The 17,480-nt window shown below is 32.0% G+C and overlaps 1 non-coding gene across 1 annotated transcript; it reads right to left on the reverse strand.

The window, feature by feature from the left end:
• Positions 1-13,105: 13,105 nt before the first annotated feature.
• On the reverse strand, positions 13,106-13,227 carry LOC134368831 (U6atac minor spliceosomal RNA). The gene has a single exon (XR_010022528.1). It is a non-coding gene; the product is annotated as a U6atac minor spliceosomal RNA (small nuclear RNA).
• Between the last annotated feature and the right edge of the window lie 4,253 nt (positions 13,228-17,480).

Consider the following 17,480-nt stretch of genomic DNA (forward strand, 5'->3'; position numbering starts at 1 on the left):
AGTTCATGAAAAAAATAGAAATAAAAGATAATACAAATCTTTCCATGAACTTTGGAGAGTACCCTTGTACACATTCAACAGATCTTAGGAAATTTAGCTATGAAATGTCTCCTTTATCTTTCCCTCTGTTCCCTTTTACATTGCCACTGCTAATGCCCTAATATAGGCCCTCATCATTTCTTACCTTGACTGTAGAAATGCCCTGCCAATTGCTTTCCCTTTATTGTGTCTACATTCCTAATCATATTTCATAAGTTCACTAATGTTATCTTTAGAAAACTCTTCATTGTGTGTGTCAGTGCATGCTACAAGTAGCCAGCAGAGAAAGAAATGAAGACAGTATTATATTCAAGGTTATTCATGACTTTTTACCAACCTAACTACCAAATGATATATTTTTGTTTCTCCATTTATTAAATCCATACCATGCTACTTGTACTATTTCAAATGTGACTTTTTTACCCCCGTACATTTGCTTATTCATTTTTCTATGCTTTTAATGCCTTTCTTTTTGTTCAAAACTGATACCTTTCTAGAAACAGACTCACATATAAATATACGGCCAGTTAATTTTAAACAAAGGTGAGGAGCAATTCAACGAAGAATGAACAGCCTTTTCACTAAATAGTGCCGGAAAAATTGGACTTCCATATCTAAAAAAAAGAAATAAAATTTAATACAAAACTTGCATTATATATAAAAATTGGTTCATCCTGGTTTGCAGACCTAAATGTAAAACCTGAAACTATACAACTTCTAGAAGAAAACATAGGAGAAAATCCTGAATTAGGAATAAAAAAAATCTTAAATATTTCACCAAAAGTACATTCACAGAAGAACAAAAATAGATGAATTGGTTATTACCGAAATTCAAAAGTTCTGTTATTCAAAATACATTGTTAGGATAATGAAAAGAAAAGCCACATGCCAGGAAAAATATTTGCAAACCATATATTTGATAAGGGACTTGTAACCAGAATACAAAAAGGACACTAAAATCGCAATATTATGTAAACAGCAATCCTATGAGAAAGGACAAAACATATGAATAAATACTCGATGAAATTAAATATATGGATGGCAAATGAGAATGTGAAAAAAAATCAAGCCCATTTGTTATCAGGAAAATGCAGATGAAAAACATAATGAGATTTCTTTATACCTGTATTTCAATGACTAAAATACATTTTAAAATGACATACTGAGTGTTGATGAAGATATAGAACAACTGGAGCTTTTGTACATTGCTGGCAGGAAGCAAAATTACATAGCTACTTAAGAAAACAGTTTGGTAGTTTCTTACAAACTTAATCACATACTTATCATGTTACCTGGTAATCCCACTGCTAGGTATTTTCCCAAGTGTAATGAAGATTTAAGTTCACACAAAAAACTGGTACAAGAATGATTAAAGCTGCTTTATTCATAATTGCCAGAAAACAGAAACAACACAAATAACCCTCAATGGATTAATATATACGCATACTGTGGTACAGTCCTCTCGGTACCTGGGGGAGATTGATTTCAGGGCTCCACGGATACCAAAATCCACAGATGCTCATGGATAAGGCCCTCCTTATCCACAGACTCTATATCCTCAGATTCAACCAGCTAAAGATGGAAAAGTCAGCCCTCTGTATCTGTGAATGAGAAACCCACAGATAAAGAGGGATGACTGTACATATATATAGTGAAACAACGTAGATGAGTCACAAATGTATTCTGTGAAATGAAAGAAGACATTCACAATACTACGTTCTATATGATTTCACTAATATGATATTCCTTTAATAAACAATAGGGACAGAAAACTGATTGGTGGTTGTCAAGAACTGGGGAGAAGAATTGACTAAAAACAATATTATGGGACATTTTAGGATGAAGGAATTAATCTGTATCTTGATTTTTGTGATGATTGAATGTGTTTTTCCAAATTCATAGAACTCTACACTAAAGAGGATGAATTTTACTATTTGTAAATTGTAAAACCCCTTCAAAACAAAGAAACAAACAGGCAAAAAACACCTTACCCAGTCATCAGGCCAAGCTCAGGGAAAACTAAATGCTCCACACAGCATTTTCCAATATGCTCAGATAAGTTTAACTTATTTCCCCCTTCTGATTCCTTAGCAATTTTTCTGTACCTTTAGGGTTCTCAAGGGTTTTTTTTGTACAAGAAATAAAGCACACATTCAACATTAATTAGTTTATTTATCTATTCATCAATTAATAAATTTTGTTGAGTGCCTACTCTGCCTCAAACTCTATGATAACTCTTTAATGTACAGTGGTATACAAGAGCAACATGCCAATTTTCTTTCATGGAGATTATGCTCTAAGAGACAGAAGACAAATGAGGAAACAAGGGATAAATGAATAAACAGGATAAATTTTCAGCATCACTAATCAACAGGGAAATGCAAATCAAAATCACATTGAGATATCATCTCACACCAGTTAGATGGCTATTATCAAAAAGACAGAATATAACAAATGCTGACAAGGATCCAAACAAAGAGGAACCCTCCTACACTGTTAGTGAGACTGTAAATTTGTATAGCCATCATGGAAAACAGTATGGAGGTTTCTCAAACAACTTCAGATAGAACTACCATATGATCCAGCAATCCCACTACTGAGGTACATACCCAAAGGAATAGAAATCATCATGTTGAAGGGATACTTGTGCTCCCATGTTTATCACAGCTTTACTTACAACAGCTGAGTTAAGGAACCAAACTAAATGTCCATCCATGGATGAATGGATAAGGAAAATGTGGTATATATACACAAAGGAATACTACTCAGCCATAAACAAACAAAAAAAAAAAATGAAAATTTTGCCATTCATGACAGCATGGATAAGCTGGAAGAAAATTATGTTAAGTGAAATAAGCCAGGCACCCAAAGAGAAATACCATATGTCCCCACTCATAAGTGGGAACCCCAAAATAAATAAATTAAGAAGGAAAGCAAGAAAGAAAAAAAAAAAAGAAAGAAAGAACAATCACAATAATACATTAAACTTTCAGAAGGAAAGAACAGAACTTTAGTTAATAGAGATAGGATGGGGGGAGGGGAAGGAGGTTACCTAGAAATTGGTTAATGGACACAAAGAATGATTATGGTTTGTAATGATGAATATGCTAATTATCATGATTTGATCATCTTATATTGTACACAGGTATTGATATTCAACTCTGTATCCCATAAACATGTATAATCAATCACGTTTCAATAAAAAAAAAAAAAAGAAAAAGAAAAGAAAATGAAGAGTGGGAGTGATGGCTATTTTATGTAAAAGTGGTTACTGACAACCTGCATTACTTTGAAGATGATATATGAGCTTATATCTTGACAAAAAAGTGGATGAAGTGTTTTCTAGACAGAACCAAAAATACAGAGACATTGAGAGAGGAAAAGGGTAGTTTTACTGTGAAATACGGTAGCTAGTAGCCACATATGACTACTTAAATTTAAATTTAACTTAATTAAAATTAAACTTCAGTTTTTCTGTCTCACATTTCACAGACTCAGGAGCTAAATGTGCCTAGCAGTTATCATATATAACAATACAGTTATATATCATCTTCATCATTTGTATTGAATGGTGCTAAGCTAGAAATATATTTTGGTATATTGAAAGCAAAAATGACAGGCATTTCTAGTGAGTGGAATACGGGGCTTCAAGAAAAGAGATGGAACAAAAGATAACTAGTTGGGTACCCACCTTTCATTTGATTCTATGTTTCTAATGTAGGTACCCTCTTTTCTCATGTTTGGATCCACTATGATAACCTACACATAGTATATACTAAGTAAATATCATCTAGCAAGTATTTATAAGATCTCAAATTAGAATAAGGAGTTTTGAGTTCTAATCCACCTCACAGACCTCTACATCTCTGTTAATTCCATAGTTCTAGGTAAAGACATAGAATTATACATATATATATATTTACATAAGTTCTTTTTTTAGGTTAGTTTTTTAATTTTTGAACACCAAACAAGTCTTAATATATTTAAAAAGACTAATATCAGAGAAATTATGTTCTTTGACCACAATAACAGAAGGAAATTTAGAAAATCACAAATGTGTGGAAATTAAACAACACACTCCTAAATAAACAATGGATAAAAAGAAAAATTACAGGGAAATTAGAGAGTACTTTGAATTAAAAATCAAAGTGCAACATATCAAAATGTATAGGATGCAGGGCTCATGCAGCGCTTAAAGCAAAGTTTACACTTGTAAACACTTATATTAAAAATAAGAAAAATCTCAAATCAGAAAAAGAAACTTCTACCTTAAGAAAGTAGAAAAAGAAGAGAAAATTAAAACAAAACGAATGTAAGTAGGAAATAAGGATTACAACAGAAATATATGAAATAGGGAATTAAAAAACAGTAGAGAAACTAAAAAAAAACCAAAAGTTGATTCTTTAGAAACATCAACAGAATTCATAAACCTTTATCTAGAGTGACCAGGAAAAAAAGAAAGACCAAAATTACTAAAATCAGAAGTAAAGCAGGGGCATTATTACATTGTCATTATTATTTTGTGTGTGTGGTGGTAAGATTTAGTTTCTTTCTCTTTCTTTTTAAATTTTTGTTCTTACAATGGGTTTTGTTCTTTCTTGTGTATTCATGTTAGTGATTACGTTTTTCAGATTCAAGATGCAAGACTTCCTTGAGGATTTCTTGTAGGGCTAGTCGTGTGATGATGAATACTCACAGTTTTTGTTTGTCTGGAAAATACACTATTTTTGCCTTGCTGGATATAGTATTCTTGACTGACAGTTTTTTCTTTTAGTATTTTGAATACATCATCCCATTTTCTTCTGGCTTGTAGAGTTTATATTGAAAAGTCTGCTGTTAGTCTGATGGGGGCCTCTTTATTGGTGAAATTACCATTTTCTCTTTCTTTCTTTCTTTTTTTTAAAAAAGATTCTCTCTTTGTCCTTGAGCTTTGCCAGTTTGACTATACTGTGTCTTGGAGAGGGTCTTTTTGGGTTGAATCTGTTTGGGGATCTTTGAGCCTCCTGAATCTGAAGGTCATGTCTCTCCCTATACCTGGAAAGTTTTCCATCATTATTTTGTTGAATAGGTTTTCAGAGCCTTTTCTTTTCTCTTCCCCTTCTGGAACACCCATGATTTGAATGCTTGTGTACTTAAGGTTGTCTGCTAGCTCCCTTAATTTTTCTTCATTTTTTAAAAATTCTTTTTTTCTTTTTCTTTCCTTTTTTTTTCTTTATCTGTCTTGGTTATTTTGAAAAGATTATCTTCAAGATCAGAAATTCTTTCATCTGTTTTTTCTAGCCTATTGATTAAGCTATTGGTTGAGTGAATCTTTCAGTTCCATGAGTTCTACTACATTCTTTTTAAGGTACTAATAATCTCTTTGTAAATTTCCTCCTCCATATTCTGGATTTTTTTTTCTCATTTCATAATGTTGTCTAACTGAGTCTTCTCATATCTCAGTGAGTTTTCTTAAGATTGTTGCTCAGAATTTCTTTTCAGTCATTTCTGGATTTTCTGCTCTATAGGGTCTGGTATTGAGAATTACTGTATTATTTTGGTCATGTCATATTTTCTTGGTTTCTTGAATTTCTAGTTTCTCTACCTTAATGTCTGTTCATCTGGTGGAGCAGTTGCTTCTATTACTCTGGAGTGTGCATTGAGGAGAGAGACATCCTTTTCTTTTTTATGGTCTCCTCTAGTGACTGTCCTTGGGTCAATGCAGTAGAGTGCCTGGTGGGGCACTCACACAGTGGTTGTGGCTGTTGCTGTGGCATCAAGTTGCTTTTGTGGCAGTGGCTGTGGCAGTCCACCCACATGGAAGTGGTGTTTTGTGCATTCTCTCTTTCCTGCTTCTGTAGGGGGAGGCTGCCCTTGGCTCCTGCCTAGGTCTCTGGGCATGTTCTCTTGCCTGTTTTTCTGCAGAGGGAGCTGCCCACAGGACCTGCCTAGGACCCCAGGCATGCTCTGCCTGTTGCCTGCTCCTGAGCAGAGGGGGCTGCCATCATTTCCTGCCTAGGACCCTTTGTCATGCTCTCTTGCCTGCTTCTGGGTGGAAGGTAGAATTTCATGTTCTGGATAATGTGTATCTTGCTGTCAGGATTTTATTTTCAATGAGTAAACATTCCTGTTCTTTGAAACATATCAAGACTCCTTTTATCTTCTTGGGTGCCATTATTTTCTGTGTGGCTTTAACCTCTATGGAATAAAGGTGGAAATGTGTTATAGATAATGTTTCATAAAAAATGGATTTACTCACACTTAGTATGCTGCCATAATTGATTATAACACATATTATTAAGTCCTTAGTAAAAGTGGTTTATGTCTTTCTAAAAGTTTCAGCACATTAACAATTGTTTATTATTTTAGCAGTGAATTGTGCATTCATAAGAGATATAAAATAGTGGTGTTACCTAATGAAGTTTCTCTCATTCTGATTTGGCCATTGGGGAACTGTACACTATTCCTTGTTCTCCTTTTTTAATTTAATTGATTGTGTGTATTCCTAAAATAGAGTTTTGTTGTTGTTCTGGATAGCAGGAGAAAATGTTTGAAGAGGGTTTTCACAGTGAAAGGAAAAGAGTCTATGTTTCATGAAAACTGTACATCCTTTGAATTTTTGTGAAATTTCCAAAGATTTCTTTGCAGGACTTGATACATAAGCAATATAAATGATCATTTAAAAGCTTAATTTAAGAGGGTATAGAGAGCCTAATTCGTTACAAACATGTACCTATTCTTCTACCCTCCTCTCCCCCCATAGAAATACTTTTAGTAGATACTAAAGACCTTTTGGCTTTGCTCAGGTTTCCTATTTATGTGTAAATATCATTAGGAAAAATTTCAAATATTCCCTATCATCTAACACCCTAGCAAGTTTCCCACCAACTTTAATGGCTAATTGTAATAAAGGCATTACAAAAAAAAAAAAAAGAACATGGAGTAGGCACTTGGGAAATGATGTATATCTAACACAGGAAATGGTACAATGCATATATAATGGGATGTAATAGTTAGGGCTTTTTTTCTTTGTGGCAAATATGACCGCATTTTTTGGACAGAAACACCAACAGAATCCTGTAGCATCCTGTGGTCCCTTAAAAGGATGCATGATTCTGTATTTACGAAGAAATTAAATTTGTTCTAAACATTACATATTTTTTACTGATAAAAATAGCAGATTTATGTCACACAATTTGTTAAGTACAGCATTATGCAGGAATGTATTTTTGGTTGATTTTTGATCTGGTCTGAATGTGTCCCCCAAAATTCAAATGTTGAAACTTAATCACCAATGAGATAATATTGAAGGGTGGAGCCTTTAGGAGGTGATTATGTCATGAGAGTGAAGCCCTTATGGATGGGATTAGGAGCCGTACATAATGGCTTAAGGGAGTAGATTCTTTCCATTGTTTATAAATTAGCCAGTATTAAGTATTTCAGTATAACAGCACAAACAGACTAAGGTAATTTTCTATTACATTTAGCATGTATCTAAATCTATGTCTATACCTATTCAAGTATCTATCACAATCTTAACTCTCACTATGTGAATTTAAATACTGAAAAGTCTTAAAGTATTTGTACATCTATGTTTATATTTCAAAATTAATATCAGTTCACTAATTCAGGTTTGCAAGAAATACACCATGTATTTATTTTCTTTAAATCAATGTGATTATGCTCTAAGTCTTCTATTCTTGTGGGCCAGTATGAAATATGTCTCTGGAAAATTCATATACAGAGAATGCTTTACATTTTTGTAGTTATATCAATATTTTCTAATTTTACCTGTTTTGTTATGCATAGAAAATCACTTCTGACACAAAAATGATACGCATTTATATTTGGTATATATCATATATTAAATACATACATATATGAAATAATTATACTTGGGTCTTATTCTAGACACTCTCTTTTGTTCATTAAATTTTTCTGTATATTCTTGACTTGTTTAATTGTACCTTTATAGTATATTTTTATGTCTCTTGATAAAACCATTCTCAAGTAGGTTTTTATGTCAATATTCTTTGTTATTATTCTATTCATTTTTTTTTCAGGAAAACGAGGATTAGTTTTGCAAGTTTCTAAATATAATTAGATATTACTTAATTGGAAATACATTATATTAATTATATTTAGGCATGAATGGACATTGTGTTATTCACACTGTTCATCCAGAAACTTGGAAAGGCTACCTGTTTATTCAAGTCTTCTATATCCCTCAATAATGTTTTGTTTATGTATTGATTTAGTACTTACAGATTTATAGTTAATTTTATTAGATTTTTCTTAAATTTGCCTTGTAAAATGTCAATAGCATTTTTAAAATTATAATTTCAAAAGGCTTTATATTTTATATAGAGTTGTATTGTTTTGTGTATTTATGTATAACTCTAATTAGATTCATACTTCAAATAGATTTTTGTTATCTGTCATGTTATAAAAATAAAAGTTATTTAGGTTTCTAATTTTATTCCTGTCTATCTGGTTGATATTGTTAGGTTTTTGCTAGTTGTGTGGTGGATACTTATAATCTGCATCATGCATATTTCTGTGGCCCAGTTCAACCATGCAGATGAAGACAGTACACTAGGAGGAACAACAAAATTAAATGAATAAGTGCTTCTCAATTAATGCACAAGCAAGGTGCAAAACCAATAGGAACCTCACTCTTCCAAACTTTTGCATGACATTGAAACAAACATCTTCCACTAGTTGTGTTTGGGCAACTCTTTATCACAGCTCCAAAAATGTAATTCCATAGCACCACTTAATTTTCCCCTGTGAGACAAGTTATATTCTATGAGCAATTATATGTTTCATGAATATTAAAATATATTATCAATAAAGTGATTTGCTTCCATAAGGTATGCTAATTCCTAATCTATTCAAGAATGTTAATTCTTGTTGAATCTACTTAAGTAATGTGAATTTTCTTAAAAAATTATAAACAGCTTTGCATGTTTACATAACCTTCTTTTGTAACAATAGTAATAATAATCCTCTTGCTTATCTACATTTATGGTTTTCATCCCTGATATGGTATGTTATTCGCTTGATAAAATTAACTAGATATTTGTCATTGTATTTCATTTTCTCAATGTAATATTTTGAATTATTTATAATCCATTTCTGTGCTTCTACTGTTATCTATTTTCTTATTTGTTTAGATTTACTAATCAATTCTCCCATTACCTTTAACTATATTGTACTGTTTATAATCTAAGTTCTTGAATTTAATGTTTTACTTAGTTTCATCCTTTAATGAATAATACTCAAAATATGTAAACCTGTGAAACTGTCCATGGGCAAAATTTTTATTTTGCCTTATATATTTTGACATTGAGTATTATTGTGATTATTATTTTCTAAATAATAGTTTTCTTTTTAAATAACAGTCAACTGTGGAGATTGTTTTGAAATGTATCAGTCATTCATTTAGTTTTGCTACTAGTTTTGAGAAGTATTGTATCCTGGTTATTAAGTGTCATAACACTTCTATATCATTGTACCATTTTTGCATGCTTTATGGCTTCATAAAAAGTAAATATGAGTAAGTAGCCTTCAACGTATATCAAATTCATGATTTGCAGGGTAGACTGATTTTAATCTTTAACACATAATGGTCTAAGTTTTCCTCTAAGGTCTTTTTTCTTATGATTTTGCATTAGAAAACTCAATAATCTGAAATTTAATTTTGTACATGATATAAGCAGGCATTTGAATACAATACATCCAGATTATATCCAGGTGTGCCATTAGTATTATTGAAATAAATTAACCTTCGTCCTCCAAATTCAAATTTCAAAATTTTAATATAATTTTTTTTATGATTTTTTAAATTGAAACATGTTGATTATATGTATTTGTGGGGTCTGAAGTTATATTTCAATACAGTGTATGATGATAAATCAGAATAATTAGTATATTCATCACTACAAAATGTAAGTATTTCTTTGTAATGAAGACATTTGATCTCCTGTCTTCTAGACATTTGATAACACTCAGTAAATTACTGTTAATTATAGATGTCTAGCTCAACTGTACACCAACAGAACTTATTTTTCCTATCTAGCTGGTTTTTGTCCACTAACCAACATCTCACTATCTTCTCTACCTTTTCCGCTCTCCACCTTCTACTAACCACAGTTCTGTTCTCTCCTTATGAAAGTTCAACTTGTCATTATTATTTTTTGTTTATTTTAGCTGTCACTTAGAATGGGGACATGTGGTATTTCTCTTTCTGTGTGTGGCTTATTTCACTTCACATATTTTTCTCCAAGCTCATCCATGCTGCTGGGAATGGCATAATTTCATTCTTTTCTATGACCAAGTAGTATTCCATTGGGTATATATAATACACTTTCTCTACCCAATTGTCTGTAGATGGACATTTAGTTTGGTTCTATATCTTGGCGATTGTGAATAGAACTGAGGTAAACATGGGACTGCAGGTGTCCCTTCCACATGATGATTTCCATCCTTTTGGTTATTTACCAAGTAGTGGGATTGCTGGATCATATATCATAAATATTGCAGTTAATTCATGAGCATTACAATGATCTACACATGTATTTATCTATTTCAAGAAAAAAAGGGAGAAGAGACAATCAGTGTTGCTATATTTTATTGACAAATTTAACACTGTAAAAATGATGTGCACAATTTATTCATGTGTGTATCTCTATGTGCATATTGTGCCTCTATGTGTTCGTGTACATCTTTGCTGCTTTATTTTTTTAATGCTCATAATATATAAACTAATTTTTCACCTAGGAAAATATTTATAATATTGTTGAGCATTCATCTTGCCACCTACCAGAATTAGAAATTGGAGCATTACAAAATGGGTATGGACACTGGAAGAATGGGCTTAGAGTTTGTGGAATAACTAATAAGCTGTCCCAACTGTAATATTCTAAAAAGGATAGAAAAAAGGGTTGCTTAAGCATTTCATAATTGTATGGCTCTCACTTATGAAATCTTTGGTACTTAGTGTGTTTTTAGAGCTTGGTTATATTTTATCCATGTTTATGTACCCTTTTACAAATTCTCTAGACATTTCATTTTATGGAATGTTACTTTTGACAGCATATTTGTTTTCAACAACCGTTGCTATTAATATCATCTGTATTTTAGGATTGGTATACAGGAGCATTTACCATAAAGTTAACTATATATGAAATTAATTAATATTAAGCAATACATATTTCAAATGTAAATTCAACACCTGAATATGGAAGCTAATATTCCCTGGGTTTCCAAATTTTTTATCAGAATGAACTTTACCTCATCTATATCTTCAATGGAATGATTCACCCTCTGGATTCTCCTTTTCTTGATTACAGTTGTTGGTGATCGATCATTTAATCCTTCTGCATAAGCTCACATAACTCTTTTGTCTTTATGCTCTGATCCCTCGGTTACAACAAAAATTCATATTCATATCTTAAGACTTTATGCAAAGTGAAGCCATATTCTAGTGTCTTTTATCCATGATTATTCACTTTGTCTTCTGCATCCTGCTGTACTTGTAAGTTATTTCTGAGTTTGCTCAAGTTTTCCTCCGTCTTTTGCAGAGGAGTCATTTTTGGTCTTTACTGAGATGTTTTGTTTTTCCTATAACAGTTTTTTGGCCATTGTTACTTTGCACCTCTGCTAGTGACCATCTCTGGCTAATTTTTCAGTTGTAGTTAAAGCAGGTTGAAATATAGTCTCATATATATGTGTATGTATGTTTGTGTGTGTGTGTGTGTGAGTGTGTATATAAGCTATATATAATACATGTCTTGTCCTGTGTTAAGTAGGCATTAATCAGTTAATAAATATTTGTTTGCTTGATAACAGTGACCTCTCTACTTTTACCCTAAGAATAATACTTCCCTTCTGGCAATGTTAGCATGGCTCTGACTTCAACCTTCTTCTAATGGAAAAGTGTGGAGTTTAAAAACCCACGCACAACACATCACATATCAAATATTCCTAATGGAGTAAATTTTAAAAGTACAATCATGTCGATCTCCTACTTAGACTGTAAAATTTAGGAAGAACTAAGATCCCAAATTACTTTAACGGAATAGAGTTATAAATTCAAGAGATAGTTTATTTTAAAAGACATTTTTTGATCAGGCCAATAGAAAAAAAAGTTAGAAGAATTAAAACTATATTATTAGTAGTAATAATGTCCTATGCTATATCACTTTATTCTCCTTTAGAATACATGTTTTAAAATTTTATTAATATGAAATAAGATAAGGAAAGAAAATTATAATATCAATTAGTGTTCTAATTAAATGTCACTTAGTGATTTTAGCAATTATTTGGTATTTAATTAACCAGTTGAATATCTTGGGACATACTTATTAAAACAGCATTGCTTTGAACTTACAGGCATATGTTGCCTATTAAGATAATCAGTATAAAATGACAAACACACATTTTTGAAGCATATTTGGTATAGCGAGCAATGTGCTCAAGAGATTTATTTAGTCATAGCAGCTGGATAAGTGCTTGTTTCAAAGTGTGTTTGTCAAGTACATAGCAACTGAGTTTAGAATTTATCCAGTTAATATTAACGGCAGTACATAATTTTTCATTTTTTCTTTTTATTTATTTATTTTTATTGTAATGAAGTTGATTGTACATATCTGTGGGGTACAGAACTGAATATCAATATTCATGTGCAATATGTGATGCTCACATCAGAATTATTATTATTTTCAATAATATATACTATCATTGCTATTTGTGGCTCTTTACCCATTCCTCCCTTCCCTCTCCCTTCCCACTTCTAGTAACCCCAGTTGTCCTTTTGAAAGTTCAATGCATTATTGTGAATGTTGTATCTTTCTTTCTTTTATTTACATGTTCATTATTTTAGCGCCCGCTTACGAGTAACAACGTATGGTGTTTGTCTTTCTGTGCCTTATATTTCATTCTTTTTTTTTTTTTTATAGCTGAGTCATATTCCATTGTGTATACATACCACATTTTCCTTTCGCAGTCATCTGATGATGGACATTTAGGTTGGTTCCAACTCTTGACTATTGTAAATAGAGTTGTGATAAACATGGGGGTGCAGGTAAAATGATGGTTAGATGCCACGAAGTTGGTGGCAATTTCTTAACTGTATGTATGTTGTCAGGCCCAAGGGCCTCTTCCATTGTCAAGGGAGTGCTAACCTTCTCTCCTTTCATACAGCACAATGGCAATATATTATACCTACATTTTATGCAAAATTTATTTTCAGGAAATATGCATTTGCAGGACAGTCCATGAGTTGAAAACCTTATATTTTGACTTAGTTATAAAATAAATACTTAACTGTTTGCATAGAATGAAGTAGCTTCTCACACAATTTTTTTTAAATCTCAGAACATGTTTATGGTGGCACAATTAAGTGTGTTACTAAATAAAATGTGAAAATACAGTGTCTTTTTAAAGTTTTCTGATGGCAAATTTAGGATACTATGATGAAATTTCTCTTAATTCCTAACAACTGCCTTTCCTTTAGAAAGCTAACTTGCTACACTTCAACACAACAGCAATTACGTGGTTCAGGACAAAATGTCTGCTCAAGTTGGCTTAGACTCCCAATTTCTCTGTAGGACAATCCCTGGTATGAAGGTGTTGGAGCAGAGAAGAGATTCACGTGCACTAAATTTGAGTCTGGTCACTAATACCTTCTGCAGCCAATGTATCACATCTCTTTCATATAATGTTCAATTAGGCATGTACACATGCTTTGCTTCAAAGTCTATTAAACAATAGTGCATAAAAAGAGTAACACTTTTACAAATCAATTTGGATTGCAATAAACTAACATAAAAATAAAACATTAATACAAACATGTTTTTATAGAACATTGTCTTCATTATACTGCATACTACTCTTTTTTGAATGAGGCCATTAGCTGCATAATATTAAATATTGCTGTTTTTTGTCTTCTTTTAGATCACATGGGTTAAAGATATAACGTTAAAGGTAAAAAAATAAACACTTTAAACCTGTCTGGCATGAGCAAAGTGATGGCAATATTACAGATTTTTAAAATCTCCCTAAAAACCCTCACAAACAATGCTGAGCAGCTAGGATAACAAACAAACCCAAAACAAAACAAACTAAAAATAAAAAAATGAAAATGACTTTGCATATCACCTTTAAAAATACTAGTAAAATATCAGGAATTCTGGAATATGAGTAGATAGGGGAACAATGACACCAACAAAACTGCAAGGATCAGCAAGTGGGAAGAGGCCAGTGGAGAGAAGAGAATGAATTATTCTAGTGATCTCAAGGGCCTTGAAAGACCAATATTGACTGCAAGTATTCAGCTTCAAAAGGAAAGAACCGCAACTATAGTGTAATACTCAACAAGTAGATCTGAGACCAAATATTGAAACTGTCACGCACGGTTTAAAATATGTAAAGATTTAAGCCCTTGACTACAGTGTCACAAAAGGAGAAAGGTGATTAGATTTATTTAAAGAATTCTAAGGTCTTTTCACTGCTTAGGAATTGCTAACTGCACTAAGATATATACTGGATTTTAAATGCTCAAGAGTAACTATTGTAATCACTAAGTTCACCACTAAAAAACAGCAAAAGACTATATAATCAGAAAGCTGATACAAAGGAAAAGTGGAAAATGAAACAATTGAGATGAACAAAACTATGGAGGGGAAAAAGGGGCTGCAAATACATGTGGGACCAATAGAAAATGAGTAATAAGATGGTAGATATAAGTACACATATATCAGTAATTAAGATATACATTAAATGGTCTAAAAATTTCAATTAAAGGAAAAAAAATAGCATACCACATTTTAAAAATCCAACTATATGCTGCATAGAAGAGACTCACTTTAAATCTGATTAAACAGAAATTTTGAAAGTAAAAGAAAATAAAATAAAATACTATGCAATCATTAATAAAAATAAATATGGAATCACTATGGTAATTTCACTGAAAGTATACTTTATAGCACGCAGCACCACTAAAGAAAGAGAAAGTTTTTGTCATGGAAAGAGGTTCAGTCCACAAGAAGGTATTTATAACACCAAGTAATACAGTTGCAAAACACAGAAAGCAAAATTGGATAAGTGTATAATCATTGTGTTAGGTTTAATTTTATTTTTAGCAGCTTTATTGAGCTATATTTTACAAATTGCAAAATTCACTAATTTCAAATGTGCATTTGAATGACTTTTAGTAGCTTTAGTGAGTCATGAAACCATAATCATAAATGTGTTTTGGGACATTTTCATCCACCCAATATGATTTCTTGTGTACATTTACAATTTACCCCTATTCCTACCCCCAGGCTGCCACTAGTCTATTTGTTTCTGTAAATGTGCATTTTCTAGACATTACATATAAATGGAATACTACAATATGTGGTTTCTTCGATCTGGCTTTTTTTTTCTTTTAGTGTAATGTTTTTGAAGTTCTTTTATAATGTAGCATGTATCAATATTTTGTTCTTTTTTACTCTTGAACAGTATTCAATTGTGTAAGTATACCACATTTGACTATCTGCCCAAAGGGTGATGGATATTTGGGCTGTTTCTAGTTTTGAGAAATTATAAATTAACACTTCCATAAACATTTATGTACAAGTCTTTGTGTGGGCATATGTTTTAATTTCTCTTGGGTAGATACCTAGGAAATAATTGCTGAATAGTATGGTAGTTTTATGTTTAAATTCTTAAGAAACTGTCAATATATTTTCTAAAGTGGTTGTACCATTTACAGTCCTGCTAGCAGTGTATGGGATCTGTTTCTCCATATCTGTGCCAACATGCATTATTTTCTGTCTTATTTATTAAAGCTATTTTAGTCAGTGTAAAATAATATTTCATTTTTATTTTAAATTGTATTCCCTAATAACTAGTGATATAAACATTTTTAATGTGTTTATTGGCCATTCGTACATCTACTCTAATGATCTGTCTGTTCAAACCATTTGCTTGCTTTTTGATAAGGTTGTTATTATTAAGTTGTAAATATTTCTTTTAAATTCTGGATATGTCTTAAATAGGATTTTATACATATTTTATCCAAGTCCATTTCATGTCTTCTTTTTCATTTTGAAATTATTGCTATTTAATTGACAGAAATTGTATATATTTAATGGTGTAAAACATGATGTTTTGATATATGATTATATTGTGGAATGAGTAAATCAAGCTATTTAACTTATCCATTCCTTCATGTACTTACAATTTGGGGAGGATAAGACCATTTAAAATCTACTTTCAGCAATTTTCAAACATACAGTACATTGTTATTAACTAAATTCACCATATTGGACAATAGATCTCCTGAACATTTTTCCTGTCTAACTGAAATTTTGTATGCTTTGACCAGTGTCTTCCCAATCCCACCCCAACAGCCCGTAGTAACCACAATTCAACTCTCTGTCTTTCTTTTGTTGTGATGTCATTGTCTATTTTTGGAATCAGGTCTTTATTACTTTACTTGGTTTTCATGAAATCTATTACCTAAAATATGTATATGCAAAGTAATAAATGCAAATGTCTAATATAAAAAGTTACAATTTTATGTTGGTTCCATATCTGGGCTATTGTAAATAGACCTGAGATAAACATGGGAGTGCAGATATCCCTTCTAAATGATGATTTCCATTCCTATGGGTATATACCCAGAAGTGGGATTGCTGGATCATATGGTAGTTCCAGCTGTAGTTGTTTGAGAAACTTCCATACTGTTATACTGTTTTCCATAATGGCTACACTAATTTGCAGTCCCACCAACAGTGTGGAAGAGTTCTCTTTTCTCTGTGTCCTCGCCAGAATTTGTTATTCTCAGTCTTTTTGATAGTAGCTATTCTAGCAAAGGTAATATACTATCTTCACTTTTTTGCAGCTGGCCAGTACGGGGATCTGAACCCATGACCTTGGTGTTATAAGGCTGTGCTCTAACCAGCTGAGCTAACTGGCCAGCAGTAATATACTATCTTGATGTGGTTTTGACTTGCATTTCCCTGATGCTTAGTGATATTCAGCATTTGTTCATGTGTCTGTTGGCCATTAGTATGTCTTCTTTTGAAAAATGTCTACACAGTTCCTTTGCCAATTTTTTAATCGGATTATTTTTGGGTTTTTCTACTGTGAAGTTGTTTGATTTCCCTGTATATTCTGGATATTAATCCCTTGTTGGATGTATATAGTTTACAAATATTTTCTCGCATTCTGAAGGTTGTCTTTTCACTCTGTTGATTGTTTCCTTTGTTGTGCAGAAGCTTTTAGCTTGATATAATCACATTTGCTTATTTTTTTCTTTAGTTGCTTGTGTGTTGGGGGTCTTATTCATAAAGTCTTTGCTCAGTCCTACATCCTGAAGTGTTTCCCCTATGATTTCTTCTAGGAGTTTTATAGTTTCAGGTCTTATACTTAAGTCTTTAATCCATTTTGAGTTAGTTTTGGTATATGGA

Source organism: Cynocephalus volans, chromosome X (genome assembly GCF_027409185.1).
Source record: "Cynocephalus volans isolate mCynVol1 chromosome X, mCynVol1.pri, whole genome shotgun sequence".
Lineage (NCBI taxonomy): Eukaryota > Metazoa > Chordata > Mammalia > Dermoptera > Cynocephalidae > Cynocephalus > Cynocephalus volans.